This window comes from Anser anser (genome assembly GCF_964211835.1).
Source record: "Anser anser genome assembly, chromosome: 1".
In the NCBI taxonomy this organism is placed as follows: Eukaryota; Metazoa; Chordata; class Aves; order Anseriformes; family Anatidae; genus Anser; species Anser anser.
The window spans coordinates 157,899,758-157,918,324 of NC_139720.1; the positions used below are offsets into that span (position 1 = coordinate 157,899,758).

At 37.3% G+C, this 18,567-nt stretch overlaps 1 protein-coding gene across 2 annotated transcripts in view; it reads right to left on the bottom strand.

The window, feature by feature from the left end:
• Positions 1–18,567, bottom strand: part of GPC6 (glypican 6) — an 823,519-nt gene that overhangs the window by 239,054 nt on the left and 565,898 nt on the right. The window lies entirely within an intron of this gene.

Genomic DNA, 18,567 nt, shown 5'->3' on the forward strand with positions numbered 1-18,567 from the left:
TCCCTATCTCTAAGGGGAAAACGGATCCTAGCCCAAGAGCTGGCAGGGCTCATTGAGAGGGCTTTAAACTAGGAAAGAAGGGGGACGGGGCCGAAATAAGGCTTGTTGGAGTTGTGCCAGGAGGAACAATGGCAAGGCCGGGGGAGAAGGCAACGGCCTGACTGAAGTGCATCTACACTAATGCATGGGTAACAAAAAAGAGGAGCTGGAAGCCATCGTGCAGCAGGCAGGCTATGACTTGGTTGCCATGACGGAAACGTGGTGGGACCACTCTCATGACTGGAGTGCTGCAAAGTCTGGCTATAGGCTCTTCAGAAGGGACAGGCAGCACAGAAGGGGTGGTGGTGTGGCTCTCTATATTAGAGAGTGTTTTGATGTTGTGGAACTTGAGGCTGCGACTGATAAGGTTGAGTCTCTGTGGGTTAGGGTCAGCGGGAAGGCCAACAAGGCAAGCATCCTGGTGGGGGTCTGTTATAGACCGCCAAACCAGGATGAGGAGACGGATGAGGAGTTCTACAGGCAGCTGGCAGAAGTTGTGAAATCGTCAGAGCTTGTTCTCGTGGGGGACTTCAACTTCCCAGACATATTCTGGTAGCACAACACAGCCCAGAGAAAGCAGTCTAGGAGGTTTCTGGAGAGCGTGGAAGATAGCTTCCTGACGCAGCTGGTTAGAGAGCCTACCAGGGGAGGTGCCCCGCTAGACCTTCTGTTCACAAACAGTGACGGACTGGTGGGAGATGCGGTGGTCGGGAGCTGTCTCCTGTCGGGAGATGTGGTGGTCGGGCAGAGTGATCATGAAATGGTAGAATTCTCTATTCTTGGTGAAGCCAGGAAGGGGACCAGTAAAACTGCTGTCTTGGACTTCTGGAGGGCTGACTTTGAGCTGTTCAGGACACTGGTTGGCAGAGTCCCATGGGAGGTGATTCTGAAGGGCAGAGGAGTCTAGGAAGGCTGGGCACTCTTCAAGAAGGAAATCTTAATGGCTCAGGAGCGGTCTGTACCCACGTGCCCAAAGATGAGCTGGTGTGGAAGAAGACCAGCCTGGCTGAACAGAGAGTTGTGGCTTGAGCTTAGGAGAAAAAAGAGGGTTTATAATCTTTGGAAAAGAGGGCGGGCCACTCACGAGGACTATAAGGCTGTTGCGAGGCTGTGTAGGGACAAAATTAGAAGGGCCAAAGCTCATCTGGAGCTCAATCTGGCTACTGCGGTTAAAGATAACAAAAGATAACAAAAAATGTTTTTACACATACATCAACACCAAAAGGAGGACTAAGGAGAATCTCCGTCCTTTACTGGATGCGGGGAGAAACTTAGTTACAAGGGATGAGGAAAAAGCTGAGGTGCTTAATGCCTTCTTTGCCTCAGTCTTTAGCGGCAAAACCAGTTGTTCTCTGGATACCCAGTACCCTGAGCTGGTGGAAGGGGAATGGGGAGCAGGATGTGGCCCTCACTATCTACGAGGAAATGGTTGGTGACCTGATACAGCACTTGGATGTGCACAAGTCGATGGGGCCGGATGGGATCCACCCGAGGGTACTGAGCGAACTGGCGGAGGAGCTGGCCAAGCCGCTTTCCATCATTTATCGGCAGTCCTGGCTATCAGGGGAGGTCCCAGTTGACTGGAGGCTAGCAAATGTGATGCCCATCTGCAAGAAGGGCCGGAGGGTAGACCCAGGGAACTATAGGCCTGTTAGTTTGATGTCAGTGCCAGGGAAGCTCATGGAGCAGATTATCTTGAGTGTCATCACGCGGCACTTACAGGGCAACCAGGCAATCAGGCCCAGTCAGCATGGGTTTGTGAAGGGCAGGTCCTGCTTGACAACCCTGATCTCCTTCTATGACCAAGTGACACGCTTAGTGGATGAGGGAAAGGCTATGGATGTGGTCTACCTTGACTTCAGTAAGGCTTTTGACACAGTTTCCCACAACATTCTCCTCAAAAAACTGGCTGCTCATGGCTTGGACTGGTGTACGTTTCGTTGGGTTAAAAACTGGCTTGATAGCTGGGCCCAAAGAGTTTTGGTGAATGGAATCAAATCCAGTTGGAGGCCGGTCACTACTGGAGTCCCCCCGGGCTCAGTACTGGGGCCAGTCCTCTTCAATATCGTTATCGATGATCTGGATGAGGGGATTGAGTGCACCCTCAGTAAGTTTGCAGACGACACCAAGTTAGGTGCGTATGTCGATCTGCTCGAGGGTAGGAAGGCTCTGCAGGAGGATCTGGATAGGCTGGACCGATGGGCTGAGGTCAACTGTACGAAGTTCAACAAGGCCAAGTGCCGGGTCCTGCACCTGGAGCATAAAAACCCCAAGCAGCACTACAGGCTGGGAGATGAGTGGTTGGAAAGATGCCTGGCAGAGAAGGACCTGGGAGTACTGGTGGATAGTCGGCTGAATATGAGCCAGCAGTGTGCTCAGGTGGCCAAGAAGGCCAACAGCATCCTGGCTTGTATAAGAAGCAGTGTGGCCAGCAGGTCTAGGGAAGTGATTGTCCCCCTGTACTCGGCTCTGGTGAGGCTGCACGTCGAGTACTGTGTTCAGTTTTGGGCCCTTCAATACAAGAAGGACGTCGAGGTGCTCAAGAGAGTCCAGAGAAGGGCGACGAGGCTGGTGAGGGGTCTGGAGAACAAGTCTTACAAGGAGCGGCTGAGGGAGCTGGGATTGTTCAGCCTGGAGAAGAGGAGGCTCAGGGGAGAGCTTATCAATCTCTATAGGTACCTTAAAGGAGGCTGTAGCGAGGTGGGGGTTGGTCTATTCTCCCACGTGCCTGGTGACAGGACAAGGGGGAATGGGCTAAAGTTGTGCCAGGGGAGGTTTAGATTGGATATTAGGAAGAACTTCTTTACTGAAAGGGTTGTTAGGCATTGGAATAGGCTGCCCAGGGAAGTGGTTGAGTCACCATCCCTGGAGGTCTTTAAGAGACGTTTAGATGTAGAGCTTAGTGATATGGTTTAGTGGAGGACTTGTTAGTATTAGGTAAGAGGTTGGACTGGGTGATCTTGGAGGTCTCTTCCAACCTAGACGATTCTCTGATTCTGTGAGTCTGTGATTCTGTGCATCTCAGAAGTCGAGGGGACTAACAGAGTAGAGACATAAACCAACAGTACTGGGGAAGGAACCAAAACAAATTGGATTTAGACATGATTGTAAACAACAGGGTCAGAAACACCCCTACCATGACTATACAAACTACTTCAGCAATTTGGGGAGGAAAAATAAAATACAATTAAGTCCAGAATTTTAGAAGAGTTTGTTAGTATTTTCTTGACTAAACACTGATATCTAAATCTGATATGCTATGCTCCCTTACAAGACAGATTCATTTAAACCTAAAACCAATAATTTAAAGTAGCTGAATATTAATGTCTCCTGTGGTACTATAAAACAGTAACTAATTCATGTGTAAATATCATCATGTGTATATTTAAAGTTGGGGATGAATCCATCTTGTCCTTCCGACAAGAAAAGCATGAGGATATTACTGAGCAATTTTGTGCAGTTGCCTTGCAGGACAGTCAGGAGAAGAGCTGAACTGAAAGAGGCATTAAGAAAGGATGGTGAGGAAAAAAGTCAGACAAGGCTCTGCATAACCAAGCAAAAATGGCTTTTTGCTCACTGGGAAGAAAAGAAAGGTTACAGAGAAGTAGGTCACATATTGCTGAGGTATAAAGCAGAGATAGTGGTTGTCCTTGATAATTTGGAAATAAAATCCCCAGATAAACAGGAGAGAAAATCTGACAAACAGTTGAGACAGAAAAAGAGAAGAGCTGCCAAATCAGGAGATAATAATATAAATCAAGTAGTTAGACATGTTGTACAGAAGTATCTGGTTAAAAAAAAAATGGTGTGAAGTATGGCCAAGTCAGTTCAAAACCCAAGAAACTTGATATGCAAAATAAATACCTGAGAAAAAAGTTTTGCAAACTCCCTGTGATTCAGAATGCAAAACAGAAAAGCACCTGAGAAGCAAATCAGTTCTCTCAAACAGAGAAAGAAAGCAGAAAAACTGTTCTGATCACTCATAAGTACTCACAGGTACTCACAGAAAAGTCTTGTCTGGTGTTCAGTGACCTGTGAATTGTTTTACTGACTTAAAAAGGGCATGAAGCTGAGAGTTGTACAGAAGACTGTGGGATGTCCTACTTATGCAATATCAGCAAGAGTACACTAGTCTGGATGAAGAAGTAAATGAAGATATAATATTGGCAGTCTTGGTCAGTGATACGTTATGCAATGATTTGAGGTGACGAATGACGATAGATTGCCCCCCAATATGTTCCAGCTCCTTCCTGCTCTAAGAAACATGGAACTCTGATGCAACAGAGACTTTGAAGTTTATGGTCAGGTAATCACAGTCTGAATTTGTTGACAATGGTATTTTCACATACAAGTACATGAAAATGCCTTACAGATGCTAAATCTACTTTAAAGACTTTTTTTTTTTTTTTTTCCTGAAGACCCTCCATTCTGGAAGAAAACAAGATGTTGGTTATCTGAAGCATCTAGGACACAATATAATAAAATACTTTGCTCATGCTCCTGTTCCATTTCATGATATGAAAGAAGCATGAGATGGAGCATGATAGAAAGGACAATAAAGCAAATTTTGTGTGGATCATACACAAGCGCAGAGATGAAAAGGAAATATAAACTATTTTCTGACTTCTAAAATGCAGAATGGTGTCAAATTTTTAAGGCATTCCAGAAAGGTCAGATGCATTGCTGGCTCCTCATTATGATACACAATGTCTTGGTAATATATTCAGAGTAGCACAGAATTAGAGACATGCTTTATAAATAGCTCACCATCTATTTATAGGATCCATAAATGCCCACTGCATTATGTGGGACCAAATCATGTGAGATCACTTTATAGCTGTATGTTAACATTTCCTCTTTTATGGTCTTTCAAATCCTCTTGTTAAATTTTCAAAAAGCTACTTGTAAATATAAATACCAAATATAAAATATTTAACAGATGCTCAAGTGCACCTTGGGATGATGGCTATGGTCTGGAATGACCTGTTTATGGGATGTGTGCCCACATTTCTGCTGAGTATAGCACTTACAGCTTTTGGAACTGTATAGTAGAAAGCAGCTTTTTGGAACTGTATAGTAGAAAGCAGATCTGCATCTTTCACTATCATTAAGCTTAATTATTTAATTAATATTTTATTTTATTTTATTTATTTTATTTTATTTTATTATTTTATTTTATTTTATTTTATTTTATTTTATTTTATTTTATTTTATTTTATTTTATTTTATTTTATTTTATGTTATGTTATGTTATGTTATTTTATTTTATTTTATTTTATTTTATTTCAATTTAATTTAATTTGATTTGATTTGATTTGATTTCTCTCTTCTTGATAATGCATTCTCCATAGAAAACAAAAACAAAAACAAAACAACAGCAACAAAACAACCAACCAAACAAAAACTGGAGAAGTGTCCCCATAAGTGTCTCTGTGTCCTACTTCCAAATGACTGTAAGGAAAATGTAGGAAAGAGGCTAAATGGAGAAAAGTTAATTAATGTCTCTACAACAAGAGCAGGGATTCTTCTCAGTGTTTTGTCTTTAAGCTGTGCACTAAAGAAAAACACCGTTCAAAGTATCAGCATTTGATAAACACATAATTTGAAGCCAAATATATAACGTCCCTTTGAATATTTTAATTGATATTATTAAAACAAAATAGTCCAGCTTTCTTCCTTTTGTTTTCTAAAACAAAAAATCCAACTTTCTTCCTCTATCACACCCACGTCCACATAAACATACACAAATTTAAATCAAGTACATATATAGTAAATTTGTATGCAATTTCTTGTGCCCTGACACTTAACAGAGGGATGAATTGCACTAGCAAAATGTTTCTATTATACTATACCTCAGGCACTATAATTTTTGGAAAATATTCTAATGGAAAGTAAGGACATTGTAACATTGATTTGAAATAAGCACCCTATAAAGGAAAATTCTTTGAGTTTAAACCCGTTATTTGTTCACACTTGCAGAATGCAGATCAAAACCTGCACTACAAAAACACATCTGACAATCAGATTTGCTTTTTCCTTTTATGTAGAGACAGACTAAATGTGAAATTTACTGTTATATCTTGATTTAATCTACCGTGAAATTTAGGTTGATGTACAAAACAGAAGTAGAGTCTACAAGCATATGAAAACATTCCTTTTAATATTTTGTTCCTCATAAATTCTCAGCAGGGAAGCTGTTCTTTAAATATTTTATCTTCATCCAAAACTGAGCAAGAAAATGCATTCTCTGTTGGACTGCCTGGGACCTAAAAAGCAGCAGATCTATAAACGTGAAAATGAATAGTAGACATTGAACTGTGGAAAAAATATAGCCTAAGATTATTTTATTTGGCTTAGATATTTTTTCATAATCTGTTTAAAAATTATAATTTCAATTATCACTACTAATGACTGTAATTGTCTTATTTACATTTCTTACTTTGTCATCTGCAGAAATCACTCATTTATGTGTTATGATTTATATCTGTCAATAGACCCTAAAAACACTGATCCTATGTCATCCTCAGTGGGATGGAAGTACTCTGCAGTATGTGCTGAAGCCCCTGTTCCAGATGTATACTTCTCAGTATAGATCATCATCATCATCTGTACTTACCACTTTAATACCTGATGAATCCTCAGCTTGAAGATTTTATATTAAAGGGATTTGGAGGGCAGAGGAAGGACTAGCAGCATCAACGTGATACTGCAGGTACTGATACTTTCAGGTACTGTGGTTACATTGTGACTGTGTGTCAGGATAAGACACCTGTGCATAAAACCACCCTTTGTGTGTGTGTTCTCATCTTTTATTTATTTATTTATTTATTTATTTAGGTGAAAGCTGCATCAGTGGCACTTCCACAGATCTTCTGGTACGGGTGATCAACAGCCACACCACCACCCATCCCACTGAGCTTCTCCACTCCATGGGGCTGACACAGCCACTGCAGCTACACTTGTCAGAGATACTGTGTATGGGGAAGGCTTGTAACTGTGGCTGTCTTTCTCCCTACCAGCGTCACACTTCCCAACAGACTTTCACAGACTTTCAAAAATAAATTATAAAAGACTTAATTGCGCTGTGGAATGAACTGGTTCTGAATACACCTGTAGTTAGACCAGGACAGTGATTTCTGTGTTTCTCCCTCATCATGCTAATTTCTCCTGTAACAAAATGAAAGATGTTCTATAACCCATTAAATGAGATATCAGTCCTTGCCAGGTGGCAAAGCCTCATTCATGTTGAACCTGAAAGGACACCACGAATAGAAGTAAATGACAATTTGGCCCATGTCTCTAAGTGGTAAATGACTGATTTTAGAATCAGCTAGGTCAGAAAATCCAGTAAAAGTAAAACACAGCACAGTATAATGGGTACCTGGCAGTAAATATGTATTTAAGCTATTTCATTGCCATTTGTCTTTAACTGATTAAGCCACCTGATTTATAAAACATACTGGAGCACAATTTATATACAACAATATAATCTACCTAGTGGTCTGGGTTCCTGAACCACAAGGATAAACATGCTCAAACCATAAAGGTGCTCTTGATGCCAGATATCCATTTATAAAGCCCACTGAAAGATGTCTCATCATTACCACCTCCGTTATGGATGAACTGTCAACTACACTACCACAGCCTCTTTCCAAAGCTTTTAAAGTTAAGGCAAGGCTCATTCATATCCAAAACACAAAGTTATTTCACTAGTCAGGAGAGATTTCCTCAGTACTGTAATGTTAGCATTGCTATAAACCTTTCACAGAGAGGTCATGTTTTCCAGTGGGTATGAGAAATGCCACAAACCCAGTAGTGCCATCTATATGTAAAGGTGGATACTGGAACAGATTCTGAACATGACAACTTTAGCCCAGGTACTACAACAGTGCAAAAAAGTACAATTTCACACTGTCTCTCCAAGTAGCAAAGAGTATAGAAAAATATTTGTTTTTAAAGACCTATATCTCATAAGGCTGCTGAAACATTTCTTCAAAAATTAGAGGGAAGTCAATACCTGCTTTTCTTTCTTAAATAGTGGCCAAGTGAATGGAACAGATGCTGCACTGATACCTACCAAGTTTCAAGTTCTTATTCACATAGGCAAGTACAGTAAAGTTCAAAGCTTTTCTTGGTCTCCTGGACACCCTGAATTTAAAGGATTGCTTCCAGAGCAAAAGAAAGTGTAAGTTTATGTATGCTTACTTGCTTTTCAGAATCCCTAGAGAAAATACTTTAAACACAACAGTCAACTAAAGCTAACAGTAACTGAATTCTGCAGCAGAAGTATCTCTGCCCCAGGAAGAAAACTGGGATCACCTGTTGATTCCCCATGTCAGTAAAATGCTATTTGATAGATGGCCTTTGAATTTAAACAGGGTGCATCCAGTGTGCTCTTCTCCCACCAAAAGACAATTTTCCAATTCACAGAGAAAAATCGTGGTGTAAAGCTAGTCCGTTTTTCACTGTCATTGTATATTTTGCATCTAATTTTGCCACCACTACCCTTCACTTCAGTCCACAGTCCCACAGAACTATACCATGAACAGTTCACAACTAATCAAAAAAAAACACAAAACACAAACAAACAAAAAAGCAAACAACTGAGATTTGTCAAAAGTTTTGTTTGCTTGACACTGTTCAATCATCTCCATGGACCTTAAATATGTGAAATTGAAAGAGAAAGAGGTTAAAGGAAAAAAGATCTAAAGTTTTCCACAATAGTAAAGCTTCCAGAGTAAAGATTAAAGACACGGAATTGCTACTATCAGTTGAAAGACTAAGCTTTCTTTGAGACTCAGTCTAGGAAGCGTTAAACTTCTTGCTACATTGCAACTACTCCTTGGGAAATATTTCCCTCCTTTCCTTGCCTTGCCTTGCCTTGCCTTGCCTTGCCTTCCCTGCCTTTGCCTACTGTCTTCCATCTTTCTGTTCCCCTAACACCATAAACTTTTTTCCAAAAAGATCTGTGCTCATTATGGGGCTTGGTCCAAAAATAACCTGAAAATGTTCAGCATCTGATGAACCTTTTGTAAGTGAGGTGGTCTGAGCAGTGGTTCTGCTGGGCAATGCCCCAGAGTGCTTTATTCCCTGTGGACCTAGTTCTGTGATGAATAGACCATTTATAGCCTGTTCCCTACCATCAGTTTTGACGTAGATGGAGTTAATCTCACCTAAATTTATAAATCTACAGTTTGACATATATATTTAATGAAGTTATTTGGGACCCTTTTAGAGATAATGGAGGTAAAAAAACATAGGGCTAAAGCAACTGTAGATTTAAATAGGTATATGTATCTCAGATTTTAGTTAATCAGGAGATTATTATAAAACTAAAAAATGGAAGATTGGAATCATTTTACTGTCAACACCAAACATTATATACATGCTTTCACTTTTCTGGTATTCTCTGCTGTCTCAGACAGTGGGTTGTTGACTATCTTTCTCCATCAAAACCACATTTCAGCCAGACTTTGTTCAATTTTTCCAAGTGTAGAAGAACATCTAGGCTTTCAAAGAGAATAGAAAGTGGAACTGTGAATGTGGCTGATTCCTTTCTTAATATAGAAAAGTCAGTACCTTAGTTTTTAGTAACAAGATCAAGATATGTTGAGTGGCCCAAACCTGCCCTTCAGTGTTTGACAAAATACTGGAGTTGCTCCTGCAATTCTTTCCATTGGCTACAACTACACACAGAAAAACTGAGATAGTCTTCACAAATAATAATATTAAATACAAAGTTTAAAACAATGATGCAGAAATATTTGCCTGTACAAAATGATTCCTGGAAATAGTTTGATCAGACCTTTAATATCCATATTCCTATTTCCCATTTTACCCATCACAATTCTGACTGGCTGCATGAACACACTGACAAAACACTGAGACCAATGACATTGCTTTTGCTATGGACAAAAAGAACTCTTGGCACTGTTTCAGATTAGGAATATTCAAAAAAATGAAAACAAAAGAAAACAAAACTTGACAAAGAGAAACAGAGACAAGATTTGAATCTTGAAACACAGAAAGCAGTCAAAATACAGTCAAAATATATATGTAGTGTATATATATTTGCAATTAGTAAGGGCACTGAAATGCAACCTGAATCAGAAATAACTTCACTATAACTAGATTTCTTTATTCAGAGGACAAGTGTTAACAAAACACTTTTTGCATTATTTTTCCAATTTAGATATATACAGTCCCTCTAGAGTAGTGAAAACAGATGTGAAAATTGTTACACTATTACTTATAAACATAGGTACACAAGAGAGAAAAGAAATTTATTCAATCTTCTGCTTTTTATCATAATGATCTTACAATACTATCATATAATATCTACTCACCTACTCACTGAGCTAACAAGGAAAAACCTTATGCACTACATTTTATTTGTTTATTTTATGAATGCCTGGTTAGTAAGTGACAGCTAGAGAAGGTTATTACAGGAAGCTATTACATTGCTTACTCATCCAGCACTCTGACTTTTTATGTCTCTCTCTCAGGAAAAGTATTTAAATGAGAATAATGTTGAGAAAATAAAAGTATCTATGCCAAAATTTGGTTGACACCTTGGGCTAAATAACACTTTATCTTTGAATCTAGTACCTTGTCTTGCAGAAGACTGTGTTTGTTTCAAGCAATAATTTATTGTCTTTGAAATTCTGTGAACTACTTGGGTTATTTTATTTATTTTATTATTTTATTTTATTTTCTTTTATTTTATTTTAGTTATTTTTTAATTTAAAAAATACTGCAAAAACAGTTTATACAAGAGAAAAATGATGTAGTGGAGAAGAAACTTTCATAAATACGGTGAGATACAATGAGCTCCAGATTAAAGTCTTCAGATTGATTTTACTTATTATTGTGATCCAAAACAAAAGGTCTATTTTACTCTCTTTATTAGTGTTAACCTAAATCTTTCATCAGCTTTTACTCAAATTCAGTTCCACTGAGTTTTTCCCGCAATATAATTATTACTTATTTAAAATTCATATCCTGAGGATGAATAGGTTTGCACTGTACTATATATTACACAAACAAAGAATTAGATGCTTCCATATTTTGAAATGACAAACATAATCCTGCATTTAAGATGTGCATTCTGCACATTTTATGTATTATTTTTTAGACAATAACAATATAATGACAATCAGTTAAATTTTTTTTTCATTGACAACCCTTCAAAATCTGTGTCATTTGACAAAATGTGAGTCTTAGTCCACAAGACAAAACTGATTTGAGTTTTGAATTTTCTGAATGGAAGAATGAAAATATATTTGCTTGCTTGCTTTTTGTGGGAAAATGGACGCATATAAAGTACAATAAATGAAAGCTTTTTTGAAAATTTCCTACTTAAATTCACATTGAAAATTTCCTACTCACATTATGAACAGAAAAGAAAAGTGAAAATGGAGCTGTGGACATCAAAATCAACTGCAATCTATTCTGAGAACCATTTATAGGATAAGTACTAGTCTAATTAAATAATGACTCCATTTCAGCAAGAACCCATGATGCGAATCAATAGTTAGGCCACTGATCTTCTGATAATTTGCCCTTACATTGTCACTAAGTCTTGTCAGTCACATTTTCTTGACACCCTGAATTAACCTTGACTGTAACCTTAACTTTAAAATAGAAGCTCTCTCTTTTTATTTATTTATTTATTTATTCACTCCATAGGTTGCATTGGCTTCTTTCTGGAATTAATCATATTCAGCAGAATCACATATACAACACATCAGCTTCAATTATAAGAAGTGTAATGGGTGTAACAATCCTTGCCCAAAAAAAGAACTTCCACAACATAGTGAAAACTATCATATGTTCAACTCATTTGAGCCTTTGCTGAAAAGACTTCATTTTTTACTTCCTTTACTTTATGCCTTGCATATTACTTGGGTATAAAACCTGTATTTTGATATTAGTCATAAATCCAAAAATGTGTCAGAAAAAAACAACTCACGAAGATACAAACAAAGCAAACATGACTAAAATGTTATGAATTTATTTGTGTTTTTAGGCCTATTGTGGATGTGTATCTTTCTGTGAGTGTGTGTGAGAAGAACCTTATGCAAGTTGGTGATCAACACTTGCAACATGTTTTCATTTTACCTGAATGGTATTTGCTGGCTGAGACTTTGTGCTCCAGAAAATAGAAAAGCCTTGTCTCCTTATATCTTTCTATACAGATTGGCTGAAAAATGAATTGCTTCAAAAAATTTTGAGGATATTCTTTTAGAGCTTTAAAATCATATGAATGTAAACATAAAGAAGCTTTCTGTCCAGACTGAAAGATTTGGATTTATGGAGAAACAGTATTTTCACTTGAGGGTTTGTTAAGAAATAAGAAGACACAATGAATCTTTACTATTCTGGAAATATAAAACATGTTTTTTCAATCCTGTCTAAAGATGTCACATTATGTAATCTCTTTTCTGGTGATATTTCATTAAGTTGAACAGAGAACTCATTATCTTCCCTCTCTGAAAAAGTGAATAAAATAACTGAATCTTTTTATTAAAAGAATCAGTTTCAAATTATTTTCTTTAATGGAGCCTTAGAAACACCCTGGCCTTTGGAGATCAGTGTACCCTTACCTTGGAGGTAAGGTGAGCTCTGTGTGTCTCCAAAGAGAGACCCCCACTGCACACTGCAGCCTGCTTAGATTCTGGTGCCAGACCTGGCCAGGCTGCTCTCAGTAAGACACTGTGTTGTTTTCCACCTTTGACTAGGAAATAGGATAGCCAGCTGTTTACCTGAAACATCCCTTATTTTTAAGAGTCAGCATCAGTCCCTGAAGTTCAGCTAGTGCTCAGTAGGGTTGAAAGCTTACACCAATAGAGTAGAGAGAAAGGAAAATCTGAACAGCTTGAATATGCCATTTTGTGTTCCTGTATGTATGGATACATGGAAGGATAAATTGTGTTGATATAATTTTTCACATCATAATATTCATAATGAAGAAAAGGGACAAAAAGAACTTTAGTATCTTGTATATTTAGGCTCCCTTCATGAGCTTTTTTCTTAATAGGTTTAGCTTGCAATATAATGTGCTACTATTTCAGGCAGTTTGGAAGTGTATAAATACCTGTATGAACAAATAAAGAAACAGAACTTATGAAAAGGCTCAAGATCCTGGTGATACTAAAGTCTTTTAGATAGTGGTAGCCATTAACTCTCCAGGGTGCACTGCTCTGTAGATATCTAACACTCACAGCACCACACAGAAGCCAAAGTCATATTAACCATAAAACTGCAATCTGTTTCATTTTGTGGAGTTTCCTAATACACATTTTTCATTTCATTTTCCAAATTTAAACTTGCAAAAGCAAGCAAATAGGGTCTCAACTAGACAGGTTTTATTGAATACTCCAAATGACAGAATCCTGAGGGCATATGAACAAATTTTGAAAGGCTACGTCTCATCCAGCAATTTTTTTTTTTTTTAATACAATTAGTAGTACTGTATTCCTTGTTAACCATTTGTTTTCCTTTCCTGTATTGTAGAACATTCAGATATAAGAAAATGGAAGGGAACTGTTCCATGAGAATCTGATGTAAAATGCACAACAATCTTCTTTCTAAATATATTTTTAGAAAAGTCACACAGATGATCTGCACTTATTTCTGTCTTAATCTATATGCATAAGTATTAGCTCCTGGTTTTGTATGACCCGCCCCCACCCCCTCAAAAAAAAAAAAAAAATTGTTGCTTAACTGGACAATGCTTCTGTGACTCAGTCCCATGATTTTCAATTAAAAACATCATGGTGAGTAGTAAAACTTAAAGTATTATTTAACAGCCATATAAAACAACAACAACAACAAAACAACTCAGCTGTTGGGAGAGTTTGAGCTGACTTGTTAATATTACATGTGCTTTGTTCATTTTCTTATTGCCAAACATGAAATGAAAATTTTCCAGCATTCTCATTACTTGTCTTACACTATCTTCTTGTATTAGCTCAGAGATGGCAACGAAATAAAGCAAAACCAAGTAACGCTGAAATAATCTTGATAAGATAGTGCTTGCCATTTCATCATCACAACGGTTAGGGCATCCAGTACCATCAAGGAGAATCACGATAGTCCCCAGAATGAGCTGTATTTATTACTGGTGATGAGTAACCACAAGAGTATTTTAAGAAATGTTTTATATCTCATTCTCTTATTTGTTTTTTGATGTCTTATTGTTGTGTGGTAGGGAGGATAGAGACGGGGGATGAACTATCTCACAGGATGAGCTAACAGTTAAAGAAAACATATTTCACATTCCATACTGGCGAATTAACCACTTTTTTTTTCCTTTTTTTTTCTTTTTTTTTTTTCTGGAAGCTAATGAGACAAAACTAATATCTGCATGTCCTTCATCCCATAAAATACTTTATACAAAACCATTATTCAAATTAGTCTTATCTTATTAGACAACAGATGGTCTTACCTAAATTGGTTGGTTAATTCACGTTCACTATTTCTTATTAATAAAGTCACAAGAATGAATGAAGTCTTCCTAGAAGTCTTCATGAAGCCAGCCATGTCTTGCAGTTAATGACCATTATTCAGTAAGAAGCAACAAACTTATGGAAAAGCCATTTGTGTAAAATCTGTTACTGCAAATCCTTATTAATCTTCATTATTGACTGCTCTAAGTGTGTTTCTTCTACCACTCATAGGTGTCAGAATCTATTTTCCCATTGTGATGTAAATATTAACTCCATGAAAAATAAATGAAGATAACAGTTATAGAAAAAACTATGCACCTTACATGACATTCAATTTTAATTTTATAGAAAAGATTTATTCTCCTAATGAGATTTCATGTCAAACCAGCTTTTCTAAATATGAAATAATTGTTCTGCTATAAAACTTCAGCTAGTAAAATATTGTTAAAAGATGAACGGCAGAAACTTGACTACAAGATTTTTTGAATTATCATATATGATAGTATATATTATGTCTTTGATATATGCTTTTATTTTTCATGTAAGCACTTTCATGGTATTGAGCTTTTGCCACAAAAACACTAAATTAAAATTCAATATCTTCATTATCTTAATTTTGCACACAAAACTGAACTGCTTACTGAAGACGATACTGTTTAATTCTGTTCTTTTTCAGGAAATATCAAGAAAGGGCTTAATTTCCAGTGACTGAAATGTTTTACTTCCTGCAGTGCCTTTCTGTGTGTGGCCTCAAGATGAGATTCAATAAAAAAATGTATTGCTGCCTTCACAGGTCTTACTTATCTCTGGGTTCCCTTACAAGCACTAGAGCTCCCCTGCAAGCATACTTGTAGTTACAATGTCTGGAAGCTATTCACTGAGATGTTTCCCTTGAAAGGAAGAAAAGGCAGTAATGTATAAACAAGCTAACCCATGACAAAGCCAGATTTTAAAAAGCTGCAAGTCCACGGATGTCTTTGTACACAGCTGCCATTGTCCAATTTGATCTATGTTTTTGAACTGAATTTGACAGCTGGACTCAAAAAAGAAGATTAAAAATATGGTCTTTTTACACCTGAAGTGAAAAGTGAGGCTAGCTCTTAATACGTCTATATTTTATTTGAGCTCAGGGAGATCAATTGTGGGATTGAATCAGTTGTGTTTAGAGCAATACACCCTGATTGAGGTCTCCCTGTAGTAGAGTCATCAGAAAGTCTGCTTCTTTTTGTAATGGAGCAATGTTTTGAGTGAGTCCTTTTACTATGATTGGTACAAACTATTGTCTACAGGTTGAGGTTGAGCACAGAAAGTTAATGCAGAGAATGGGAATGCAACTGAAATCCTTACTGGGTCTGAAAGTTAAAAGAGATATGACTGAAAGCCCAGATACCTTTGAAATCCAGTAATATTTCTTGATTCAAAGATAATTAATGTAGAAGTAGTTGCAAAAACAATTGATAAATCCTAACAGAAGAATTAAGTGTGGAAAAGTGCCAAAGAGTTGACCTACCCAACCCCTTTATAGGTTAGAAGTATTAGATTCCTAAGTGGCATTACCTTACAAACCATTAAACTAACAGCTATAGTATACATACTAACAGTCACATCTCCTAAGCATCCTATGTGGATCAAAAACAGAACAAAAGAGGACTCAAATTTTGGAAGTTAACCATAATGCTATGGACTGCATTTGTGTGCAACAGATGCAACAAGTCCCTGAACACACAGAAGGTGAAAAACACCAGAAGCAACAAATAGCTTCTACAATTGAAATCTTGACCCGTATGAGTGTGCTAGGAAGACAACACTTGGCCTCAAATGTCTGACTGCCACCTTCATTTGGAAATTTAACTAAGGTATTAAACAGGCCTACAGAAATAAAAAGAGCTATGAAGGTAAATAATTATTGCAGTAGTAGCTCCTCCTGAGTCAAAGGGGCATAGATCCTCGGCATTGGACAAAGTAGTCCAATTGTTTATTAAGGTTGGGAAGATGCCTATTTTCATATTACATTCTAAACTCAGCAATCACCTCTGCACCCCTGCCTTTTTTTTTTTTGTTGTTGATTATTAATTTTCATTGATACCATGATTTATTTGAATTATATTTTGGAAGTGAAGACATCTTGTGCAGGAGAGCAAAAGGAACTTTGAAACCACATGGTACAATTATTCTTTACTTAGACAATACATATGAAACCTCATAAAGAAGATAAAAAGGCACATCTCTTTGTTCAAGAGAAATACACTTATATTTTAAAGATGAGAAAAAGGATTTGCATTTTGAGCTTTGTCTTGGAAAGTGCTACTGCATATATTTAGTAAATCTCTTTTAACAGGCCCAATCTCTTTGAATTCGCTGGCATGATAACTGTTTCCCTCCAGTGTTATTTAATTTACATTTGATTTTCTTTACACTTGATGCCAAGTTTTGTGCTTTTTTTCATCTGCAAATGATGTGCACAAGGTGGGAGTTAAGAGAAAAAGATGATAAATTACAAGCTATCCATAAAATTACAGCTCTTAATTTATGTGAAAAAATCAGCTAGGTGTGTGGGCCAAGGTTTTGAAAAAAACTAAGAACCCGTAACAAAGCCGAGTCTTTAGGTAATTTCAAAGCTACCAAACATCTAACAAATTCTATTAAGTTACATGATACAGACTGTCTGCTCAGCTCTTCTGAAAACTAGGTGATTAAACCTAGGAATCTAAATATGAGGTTGTCATCAGGCTCTTATTATAAAATAAAGATTTAAATAAGCTAGAGAAAAAAGTGTTTTCCAGTAAGTATTTTTTATCCACTGAAAAAGAGTAATACTGTAACATTTTTTTCAAGTAGTACTACTACTTAAAAAGAAAAGAAAATCACAACAAAGAACAATACATAGATACTCCTCTAGACAACCAAGAAGACATTTTATAGAAGTATTGCATAAAGTTAGAGGAACAGGAGGATTACTTCAGTCTAAATACTTATCTTCTGCTTTATGCTATAATACAGTGCCCAGGGCAATAGGCAAATGTAACCTTAACAGTCAACTGCCTTAAAATCTTTTATTTTCAGAGTGCTATGAACTGTAATATAATGCACGCTACTATAATGCACAAAGAAAAAATGTTTTTTAGAGTGATATAAAAGTTCATGTTGGCAGGAATGTCATGTAAATTCCCTGAGAAAAGGTGAGAAGTAAAGCAGCAAAAGGAATGACAGCATGTATAGGAGGTGTGCGATGAATGACAGTGGTATGAGATAAGAACAAGAACTCAAAATATAGCTTGCAGAGAAGTGAATCATAGAATCATAGAAAAGCCCAGGTTGAAAAGGACCACAGAGAGCACTGGGTCCAACCTTTCCTAGTAAAAGCAAAGCCTAGACAAAGATTGTCTAATACCTTGTCTATCTGAACCTTAAAAGTCTCAAGTACTAGAGAATCCACCACATCCTGGGGGAAGTAATTCCAGTGATTGATTGTTCTCACAGTTAAATATTTTCCTCTTATATACAATCAGAATCTTTCCCAGTGTAACTTGTGCGCACTACACTTATTCTTTTCCATGATGCTCCTTGTAAAAAGGAAGTTTTAATCTTCTTTGTAACCACTCTTTAAATACTGGAACACAGTTATGAGGTCTCCCCTGAGACTTCTTTTCTCCAGGGTGAAACACTGTTGTGTAGTAGTGGTGAGTACTTTGGCTGCAGTGCTTGCAGAATTACACTTTTAGCTGTTTATATCTAGAACCTCTTTCATCTATCTTTGTCCAAATAAAAGAATTCTACCATTTTATCTTGCCCATCCCAGTCCCCAAAGCAAAGAGGATGTCTTGTGAAAAGCCCTCTTAAAGTTCAGCAGCAAGCAGAACAGAAACTTCTGAATGCTCATTTGACAGATCTTTCCTTGCTACGATCAGGCTTTGTTTTCACACATCATACGTGTGAACATATATAAGGAGGTTTTGGGGCTGGGGATAAGGAAGTTAGTATTCATTATATTTTAAGGTAGCAGTAGGCCCATTATGCACTAGGAAATGGGCTAGGGGACAATTAAACATGCATAGAACTCACCTTGAACTATGAGAAT